The sequence below is a fragment of the Piliocolobus tephrosceles genome, chromosome 6 (genome assembly GCF_002776525.5).
Source record: "Piliocolobus tephrosceles isolate RC106 chromosome 6, ASM277652v3, whole genome shotgun sequence".
In the NCBI taxonomy this organism is placed as follows: domain Eukaryota; kingdom Metazoa; phylum Chordata; class Mammalia; order Primates; family Cercopithecidae; genus Piliocolobus; species Piliocolobus tephrosceles.
Genome location: NC_045439.1, coordinates 123,539,401 through 123,550,427, shown reverse-complemented (window position 1 = coordinate 123,550,427; position 11,027 = coordinate 123,539,401). Strand labels below are relative to the sequence as shown.

At 40.2% G+C, this 11,027-nt stretch overlaps 1 non-coding gene across 1 annotated transcript; it reads right to left on the bottom strand.

The window, feature by feature from the left end:
* Nucleotides 1–1,000: 1,000 nt before the first annotated feature.
* On the bottom strand, nucleotides 1,001–1,069 carry LOC111554826. The gene has a single exon (XR_002735342.1). It is a non-coding gene; the product is annotated as a small nucleolar RNA SNORD41 (small nucleolar RNA).
* Nucleotides 1,070–11,027: the final 9,958 nt, after the last annotated feature.

The window sequence follows — 11,027 nt, the reverse complement described above, 5'->3', positions numbered from 1 at the left end:
CCAAAATTTGTGTAAATCCTAAGCCCCAGTACTTGAGAATGTGACTATATTTGGAGATAAGGTCTTTAAAGCATTGCTTTGGTTAAAATGACGTGCCCTGTTTTTTTTTTCAGCGTGGGCCCTAATCCAATGTGACTGGTGTCCTTGTAAGAAAGAGAAATTTAGGCATACCAGGAGACACCAGAAACATGTGCAGACAGAGGGAAAACCATGTGAAGACAGAGTGGGAAAGTAGCCACCTGCAAACCAATGAATCAGGCCTCAGAAGAAACCAAGCCTACTGGTACCTTGATCATGGACTTCTAGACTCCAGAACTATGAGAAAATAAGTTTCTTTTGTGTAAGCAACCAAGTGCATGGTATTTTGGTATGGCAGCTCTAGCAAACTAATACAAATATTATCTAAGAGTATAAACAAAATATGTAATCGTTACAATAAATGTTAAAATTACAGAAAAATATAAAGATGGAAATAAAAATCAACTATAATTCCATCAACAAATGATAACCATCATAAAATATTTGGAGGGCAGGCATGGTGGCTCATGCCTGTAATCCCAGAAATTTGGGAGGCTGAGGCAGAAGGATCACTTGAGCCTAGGAGTTCAAGACCAGCCTGGGCAACATAGGGAAACCCTGTCTCTGTAAAATAAATAAATAAATTATATTAAAGTAAATAAAATGCTTAGAGTATTTTCTTCCAGGATTTTTTCTAAGATACGAATTTTTTTCATTTTCACAAAATTACCATCATAATGTACTTACAATTTTATATTCTGCTTCTTTTACATAATTATGAACATTTTTATTTCATCATGGACATTTTACCACCTTGTTATCAAAAACATTTTTTGAAATGGCTACATATTGTTCTATTGAATGAATACAGCCTAAGTCATTTCTATTCCCCTATTGATTAAAATGTGGGTTGTTTCCATTTTTAATCATTTTATTTATTTTTCTTTATTTTTATACATTTTTGTCTTTTTTTGACTTGCCTCAGGATCAGCCAGTACAAATATGAGAGAAATCAGTGTCACACAACAGTCAAAGGTGTCATCACTTCCCTCCAATTTTCATCTTTTTTGGTGTTTTTTTGGTGTGTTTTTGGGTTTTTTTTTGTTTGTTTGTTTGTTTGAGGCAGAGTCTCCCTCTATTGCCCAGGCTGGAGTGCAGTGGTGGGATCTAGGCTCACTGCAACCTCCGCCTCCTGGGTTCAAGCAATTATCCTGTCTCAGCCTCCTGAGTAGCTGGGACTACAGGCACATGCCACCACACCCAGCTAATTTTTGTATTTTCAGTAGAGACGGGGTTTCACCACATTGGTCAGGCTGGTATCGAACTCCTGACCTCAGGTGATCCACCTGCCTCAGCCTCTCAAAGTGCTGGGATTGCAAGCATGAGCCACCACGTCTGGCCAATTTTCATCATTTTAAATAACACTGTAATTAACCGCTGTGAATATAACTGTGATTAATTTCCTACGTGGAAATCTTTATGAAGGAATTACAGGTTAAACTTTATTGCAGGCCAGTCTTCACAGTGTCCTCCATATACCCCACTCATCACTGCTTCCAGGCCTGCTGTCTTGCTCCCTCTGCCTGGAAGCACCAATCAAAATCTCACCAACACTATTCTGTCATAAATGTCCCCTGACTGTTGTGACTCCGTGTCAATTTCACCCTTACAGTTACCCTGTATTTTGTTACCTCAAATTTCATTACACACTCTACCTAAAAGTACTTTAATCATGTCATGTATAGGTATTTTCTCTATATCTAGACTATAATTTCTCAGGCTTTTTTTTGGTATCCCAGATTATTAAACACAGTGCTGAAAATTTAACCAAATAAAAAAATCATTAAAAACCCATGTTTTAAAATAAATATATATTTGTTTAAAAGGAAGATTAAATAGAACTACTGGTATCATACTCTCTAACAAAAGTGGTTTTACATTCATTACAGAGTGATGTCTTAGAATGTTTGAAATTAAATATAATTTAGGAATATTAGCAATGGCAACAAAAGCCAAAATAGACAAATGGGATATAATTAAACTAAAGAGCTTCTGCACAGCAAAAGAAACCATCATCAGAGTGAACAGGCAATCTACAGAATGGGAGAAAATTTTGCAATCTACCCATCTGACAAAGGGCTAATATCCAGAATCTACAAAGAACTTAAACAAATTTACAAGAAAAAATCAACCCCATCAAAAAGTGGGCAAAGGATATGAACAGACACTTTTCAAAAGAAGGCATTTATGCACCCAACAGACACATGAAAAAATGCTCATCATCACTGGTCATCAGAGAAATACAAATCAAAACCACAGTGAGATACCATCTCACACCAGTTAGAATGGCAATTATTAAAAGGTCAGGAAACAGGTGCTGGAGAGGATGTGGAGAAACAGGAATGCTTTTACACTGTTGGTGTGAGTGTAAACTAGTTCAACCATTTTGGAAGACAGTGTGGCGACTCCTCAAGGATCTAGAACTAGAAATACCATTTGACCCAGTGATCCCATTACTGGGTATATACCCAAAGGATTATAAATCATGCTGCTATAAAGATACATGCACACATATGTTTATTGTGGTACTATTCACAATAGCAAAGACTTGGAACCAACCCATACTCCATCAATGACAGACTGGATTAAGAAAATGTGGCACATATACACCATGGAATACTATGCAGCCATAAAAAAGGATGAGTTCATGTCCTTTGTAGCAACATGGATGAAGATGGAAACCATCATTCTCAGCAAACTATCACAAGGACAGAAAACCAAATACTGCATGTTCTCACTCACTCATAGGTGGAAATAGAACAATGAGAACACTTGGACACAGGGCAGGGAACATCACACACTGGGGCCTGTCTTGGAGTGGGAGGATGGGGGAGGGATAGCATTAGGAGAAATACCTAATGTAAATGACGAGTTAATGGGTGCAGCAAACCAACAGGGCACATGTATACATATGTAGCAAACCTGCACGTTGTGCACATGTACCCTAGAACTTAAAGTGTAATAATAAAGAAAAAAATATTAGGCCCCATGAAGGATAAATATTGACTTATGTATATCTCTACTGCCTAGAATAGTCCCAAATATATAATGAGCACTCAATAAATATTTTACAGAATAAATGTTGAATGGATGAATGAACTTTTACATGGTACTGTAACAGGAATTATTTAATTGTAATGTAGCTAATTCCACTTCTCAAATAGCAAATCCCTAGAGATCATATCTTTTAAAGGATTGCCTGATTAAGCACAAACAGCATTCTGCATAGGGAGAAATCATCCGTGCATAATTAATGACCGAAAATTACACTTAGGTCTTTAATATGGAGATGTGATATTACAAACAATGAAAACTCAGAGTCCCTCAAAAAAAAAAAAAACAGTGTATTTTTGCAAAAGGCAATATTGTTTTCCTTTATTGTTCATTCTGCTTGGAATGCCATGGTATTTTCTTTATTTTTATCTTTCTTTCTCTGTATCTATTAATTAAGGCCAAGATTAAAAATGGTTTCCTCTATGAAACCATCCCTGACGTATTCTTAGACATGATCTCTCTCATCAGAACTACCTAAGAACTTTATTCATTTCTCTCATAAAGCACCAAAGATTAAATGCCCATACCAGGTGAAAAAGCAAAGTAATTGTCCACAGAATAAGCTTTTTAAATTTTTTCACTCAAAACATATTAATAGAGACAAATGTACTATTTTGACAGGGCAGTGGCCTCTGTAAACTGTTTTTTTAGTTATGAATAAAATTTATTCATGTATAACTTACATAAAATGTGCCCATTTAAATGAATAGTTTGCTGAGTTTTGATAAATGTATTCACCTATGTAACCACCACAATAATCAAAATATAGATTATTTCTTTTTTTTTTTTGAGACGGAGTCTTGCTCTTGTCGCCCCAGCTGGAGTGCAAGGCACAATCTCAGCTCACTGCAACCTCTGCCTCCTGGGTTCAAGAAATTCTCCTGCCTCAGCCTCCCAAGTAGCTGGGATTACAGGTGCTGGCCACTATGCCCAGCTAACTTTTGTATTTTTAGTAGAGATAGGGTTTCGCCATGTTGGTCAGGCTGGTCTCAAACTCCTGACCTTGTGATCTGCCTGCCTCAGCCTCTCAAAGTGCTGGATTACAGGTGCGAGCCACTGTGCCCAGCCCTAAATTTCTTTTAGAGATGAGATCTCACTATGTTGCCCAGGCTAGTCTTGAAGTCCTGGCCTTTTTTTTTTTTTTTTTTTGAGATGGAGTTTCACTCCTATTGCCCAGGCTGGAGTGCAATGGCGTGATCTTGGCTCACTGCAACCTCTATCTCCCAGGTTCAAGCGATTCTCCTGCCTCAGCCTCCCGAGTAGCTGGGATTACACGCATGTGCCACCATGCCCAGCTAATTTTGTATTTTTAGTAGAGACGGGGTTTCTCCATGTTGGTCAGGCTGGTCTCAAACTCCCAACCTCCGGTGATCTGCCCACCTCAGCCTCCCAAAGTGCTAGGATTACAGGTGTGAGCCACCGCGCCCAGCCTCTTCTCTTATCTATTTCTTTTCTTATACTTACTTAAGGTCCAATTTGCTCTTTTCTTCTATCAAGATGGATGCTCATGTGATGTCAACAAAATGGTGGACGACAAAGCCACCATTTGTCGGGTGGGATAATCCAACCATTTGGTGGGATAATCCAAGCTTTCATTATCCCACAGAAACTTCATAAAACCACCAGAAATTAGCTGAACTAACGTGTAAGAGCTCCAAAAAACAGTTAAAAGTAACCTTAACCAAGTGAATGCCCACCTTCAAAATGTTGAGAAAGTTTTGTGGTGTTTTTATTTGCCCTTGCCCCCTCCTCCTCCCTGATGTGGCAGTGCTCTTAGTCTGGAAGAGGCAGCAGCCTAATTCCAAGTTCCCTCCTTTAAATGGAAGGGAGAAGAGCAAAGCTTTTCACAAATTATTGTGTACATATGGGGGTTACCTAAAGGACTGGCCTCAGGTCTCAGAAAAGTGGTAGTCATTGCTCATGAAAGCTGCAAGGAGACTACAGACCCACTGACATATGGAGTAAAAGACTATGGGTGGATACATACAGTAGACCATCTAAGGCCCCAGGAGAAACTGGACTGAGACTCTTTAGGAAATAAGACATTCAAAAGCAGCCATGTATATGGGGAAATTGGGAAGTTACACATGCCCAGGTAAGACACTTGGTCAGGAAAGCCCTGAAAAGACCTTAAGCCTTCACCTCAGCTGATCCCTAGGCTCAAAGCAAGCCTCGCTCATTGTTGAAGAACTGTACCAGTATAGAGCCAATCTGCAAGGACTAGGGGAGTTAGCTGTTTTTTCAAATGTCTAATTTCCAACAAAAACTACAAAAATTGCAAGGCATACAAAGAAATAGGAAAACATGGCACATTCAAAGGAGTAAACTTAATTGGCAGAAACCATTTCTGAGGACACCCAGACATTAGACTCACCAAACAAAGACTTTAAAGCAATTATCTTAAATTTGCTCAAACAGCTAAAAGAAGACATGGACAAAAAACTAAAGGAAATCAGGAAAATGGTATATTAACAAAATTAGAATACCAAGAAAGGGACAAAAATTGTAAAAAGGAGCTAAACAGAAATTCTACAGCTGAAAGACACAATAACTGAACTAGAGGAGCTCAAACACAGAAGAATCAGTGAACTTGAAAATAGGACAATTGAAATTTTCAAATCTGAGGAGCATAAAGAAAAATAAAGAAAAGTGGATAAGCCAAGTGAGGTGACTCATGCCTGTAATCTCAGCACTTTGGGAGGTCAAGGCAGGTGGATCACTTGAGGTCAGGAGTTCAAAAACAGCCTGGCCAATGTGGCAAAATCTTATCTCTGCTAAAAATACAAAAATTAGCTGGGCATGGTGATGAGTGCCTGAACCCCAACTACTCAGAAGGCTTAGGCAGGAAAATTGCTTGAACCTGGGTGGCAGAGGTTGCAGTGAGCCAAGATTGTGTCACTGCACTCTAGCCTGGGCAACACAGTGAGGCTCTATCCCAAAAAAAAAGAAAAGAAAAGTTGACAGAGATAAAGGAACTTGTGGAATACCATTAAGTAGACCAACATATGCATTACAATTCCCAAAGAGGAGATAGAGAAAGGGACCAAAGGATTATTTGAAGAAATGGCTGAAAACTTCCCAAATTTGATGAAAGACACTAATCTACAAATCCAAGAATCTCAATAAACTCCAAGTAAAATAAATCCAAAGAGACTCACACTGAGACACATTATAATCAAACTGTTGAAAGACAGAGAATCTTGACAGCAGCAAGAGAGAAGCAACTCATAATGTACAAGTGATCCTCAATAACACTGTCAGCTGAAGTCCAATCACTCTGGAAAAAAAAAAAAAAAAAACAACTATTGGCCATTTTCTCAGCAGAAACATTGGATGCCAGAAGGCAGTGGGATAATACATTTAAAGTGCTTAAAAAAAAAAAAATGTCAAGACAGGCATGCTGGCTCACACCTGTAACCCCCAACACTTTGGGACGCACCAAGGCAGCTGCGTAGATCACTAGAGCCCAGGAGTTTGAGACCAGCCTGGGCAACGTGGTAAAGCCCTATCTCTACAAAAAAACACAAAAATTAGTTGCACATGTAGTCTCAGTTATTCAGGAGCCTGAGGCAGGAAGATCACTTGAACCTGGGAGGTCAAGGCTACGGTGAGCCATGATCATGCCACTGCACTCCAGTGTGGGCAACAGAGAGAGATCTTGTCTCTTTAAAAATATATATTTTTATATATATATATGCGAAATCTACTCTGCCTGTTTTCCATAAAGGGAATAACAAAGCGTGGATGACAGCATATCTGTTTACCCTACAGTTCACTGAATATTTTAAGCTCACTCTTGACACCTACCCCTCAGAAAAAAAGATTCCTATCAAAATATTATTGCAGGCTGGGCACAGTGGCTCATGCCTGTAATCACTAGATTACAGGCAACATTTAAGGAGACCAAGGCAGGAAAATCACTTGAGGCCAGGAGTTCGAGACCAGCCTAGGCAACACAGCAAGACTCAGTCTCCATTAAAAAAAAAAAAAAAATTACTGATCATTGATAGTGCACCTAGTCACCCTATAGCTCTGATCGAGTTGTACAAGGAGATTAATGTTGTTTTCATGCCTGCTAACACAAAATATTTTCCACAGCCAGTGGATCAAGAAGTACTTTTGACTTTCAAGTCTATTATTTAAGAACTATATTTTGTAAAGCTATGGCAGCCATAGATAGCAATTTCTATGATGGATCTAGGCAAAGTAAATTGAAAACATTTTGGAAAGGATTCACCATCCTAGATGCCATTACGAGCATTTGTGATTCATGGGAGGAGGCAAAAATATCAACATTAACAGGAGTTTAGAAAAAGTTGATTCCAACCCTCATGGTTGATGTTGAGGGGTCTAAGACTTCATGGAGGGATGTAACTGCAGATGTGGTAGAGATAGCAAGAGAACTAGAATTGGAGGTGGAACCTGAAGATGTGACTGAATTGCTACAATCTCATGATAAAACTTTAACAGATGAGGAGTTGCTTCTTCTAGACAAAGAAAGTGGTTTCTTGAGAAGAAATCTACTCCTGGTGAAGATGCTGTGAACACTGTTGAAATGACAACAAAAGATTTAAAATATCACATAAACTTAATTGACAAAGCAGCAGCAGGGTTTGAGAGGACTAACTCCAATTTTGAAAGAAGTTCTACTGTGGGTAAAATCCTATCAAACAGCATCACATGCTATAGAAAAATCTTCCATGAAAGGCGCAGTCAATTGATGGAGCAAATTTCACTGTCTTATTTTAGGCCACCCCAACCTTCAGCAACCATCACCCTGATCAGTCAACCAACATCAAGGAAAAATATGACTTGCTGAGGGCTCAAATGATCGTCAACATTTTTAAGTAATAAAATATTTTCAAATTAAGGCATGTACATTGTTTTTTAAACATGTTATTGCACACTTAAGAGACTGCAGTATGGGGTAAACATAACTTTTTCTTTTTTTTTTTTTTTTTTTTTTGAGACAGAGTTTCGCTCTTGTTGCCCAGGCTGGAGTGCAATGGCACGATCTTGGCTCACTGCAACCTCCACCTCCCAGGTTCAAGCAATTCTGTCTCAACCTCCCAAGTAGCTGGGATTACAGGTGCCCACCACCACCCTTGGCTAACTTTTATATTTTTAATAGAGATGGGTTTCACCATGTTGGCCAGGCTGGTCTCAAAGTCCTGAGCTCAAGTGATCCATTGGCCCTGGCCTCCCAAAGTGCTGGGATTACAGGCACGAGCCACTGCATCTGGCCACTTTTTTTTTTTTTCAGATGGGAGTTTCACTCTTGTTGCCCAGGCCAGAGTACAATGGCACGATCTCGGCTCTCTGCAACCTCCGCCTCCCAGGTACAAGCAATTCTCCTGCCTCAGCCTCCCAAATAGCTGAGATTACAGGCTTGCACCACCAAGCCTGGCTAATTTTGTATTTTTAGTAGAGATGGGGTTTCTCCATGTTGGTCAGGCTGGTCTCAAACTCCCAATCTCAGGTGATCCACCCGCCTCAGCCTCCCAAAGTGGTGGGATTACAGGCATGAGCCACTGCACCTGGCCTAGTTTTTTTTTTTTTTTAAGACATGGGGTCTTACCATGTTACCCAAGTTGGTCTCAAACTCCTGAGCTCAAGCGATCCACCTGCCTCAGCCTCCCAAAGTGCTGAGATTACAGGCCTGAGCCACCATGCCCAGCCCAACATAACTTTTATATGCACTGCAAAACAAAAAACTCCCTGTGACTCACTTTATTATGATATTGGCTTTATTGTAGTGGTCTGGAACCCAACCCATAGTATCTCCCAAGTTTGCCTGTACATTTCAGCTATCTATTATTGAACGCCAAAGTACTCCAAAACTTAGTGGCTTAAAACCACAATAATTTTATTTATTTGCTTGTAATTTTGCAATGTGGGCTCAAATAGCCTTTCTTTGCTCCACACGGAGTCACCTGAGGTGGCTCCAATGGGCTGGAGAATCCACGTTTTAAATGGCCTTCTTCACGTGGCTGGCAAAAGTTGGTGTTGACTGCTGGCTGAGGGTTCAACTGAGGCTGTTAGCCCAAACCTCCGTTCTTCTTCAAGTGATTGGTTGGGCTTTTCACAGGCAGTAAGTCTGAGAAGTCAAAATTCTAACACAGCAGTTGGCTTTCCCCTGAATGCAAAAGCAGAAGCTATCAGGCCTTCTTAAGGCATAGTCCCAAACTGGCATAACACCACTTCCAATGCATTCTACTATTGATTAAAGCAAGTTACAGGGCCAACCAGACTCAAGAGAATAGAACTCCTAAAGGTGCAAATATTGTGAAGCCTGGTTCATTTGGGGTCACCAAAGTAGCAGTGTACCATAAGATAGTCACCCTGCCAAGTGTTCTGTAGCTGTATATTTGCAATTAGTTCTAATTGTCTTGAGCTTTAAAAGTAATCTCTAAAAAAAAAAATCAGTGTTTCCATATCAAAAATCTATTGATGTTTACAATAGCATCCAACATATGCAAGTGTTAGCTCATACCACTAATTATTACTAAATCAGTATTATATTTCTTTGCCTCCTATTTTTGCCTTATCTGTCAGGTACATTCATAATCGTCCCAAATTAGCAGTCACTGAAATAATTTCAGGTTATTGTATCTTTCTGAAACTATAGTTTGTTGTTTAGAAAGTAATCTGCATATTGAGAGACTTTATAAGGGTTCAAATATAATCAACTCCACCTTTCTGAGCAGTAACTTTTTTCCCTGGAGATGAATGATTTTAACTTCAAGAAACAGAACACCCAAGCAACAGATTCAGAGTCTAAACAGTAAAGACCTTTAATTATCTTTTTTTTTCCTTTTTTTTTTTTTTTTTTTTGGTTGGGGTTCTCTCTCTTTCCCCCAGGCTGGCGTGCAGTGGCTCCACCTCGGCTCACTGCAACCTCCACCTCCCGGGTTCAAGCAATTCTGCCTCAGCCTCCCTAGTAGCTGGGACTACAGGTACACACCACCACGTCCAGCTAGTTTTTTTGTTTTTTGTATTTTCAGTAGAGACAGGATTTCACCATGTTGGCCAGGCTGGTCTCGATCTCTTGACCTAGTGATCCACCAGCCTTGGCCTCCCAAAGTGATGAGATTACAGGCGTGAGCCACTGCACCCTGCCAAGACCTTTAATTACCTTACACAACAAAGTCTGGAGATAGACAGTTCCAAGCATGGGGTACAGCAGCTCAATATCATCAAGTATTTGGGTGTTTTCTATCTTTGCCCTCAACCATCTTCAGCACATGAGTTTTTCTTTTTTTCTTTTTTTTTTTTTTTGAGATGGAGTCTCACTCTATCGCCAGGCTGGAGTGCAGTGGCACAATCACGGCTCACTGCAACCTCTGCCTCCCGGGTTCAAGTAATTCTCCTGCCTCAGCCTCCCAAGTAGCTGGGATTACAGGCGCCCGCCACCATGCTCGGCTAATTTTTGTATTTTTAGTAGAGATGGGGTTTCACCATGTTGGCCAGGATAGTCTCGATGTCTTGACCTCGTGATCCACCCGCCTCGGCCTCCCAAAGTGCTGGGATTACAGGCCGGAGCCACCGCGCCCGGCCTGCACGTGAGCTTTTCATCTCGAAACTTGTCCCTTCATGGTCAGTCCTCACACCACCCCACTTACAGAAGAAAAAATGGAAAGGTGAAGTCTCCTCTGGAAGCTTTGTCTTTTTATCTGGGAGGAAAATATTTCCCAGCGGCTGCCTTCTCTTCATTTCTGTCAGACTCTAGACTACCCTCAAATTTCATTGGACCTGCGATTACAATATTACCTAGCAATAAGAATCAAAAGAATCGAACATCATTGAGTGGGAAAAATCCTCTGCATGTACAGCCAAGACTTTTCTGAGGCTATTTTTAAACTGACGAATCAGAGGACAATCGCGACATTAGAGGA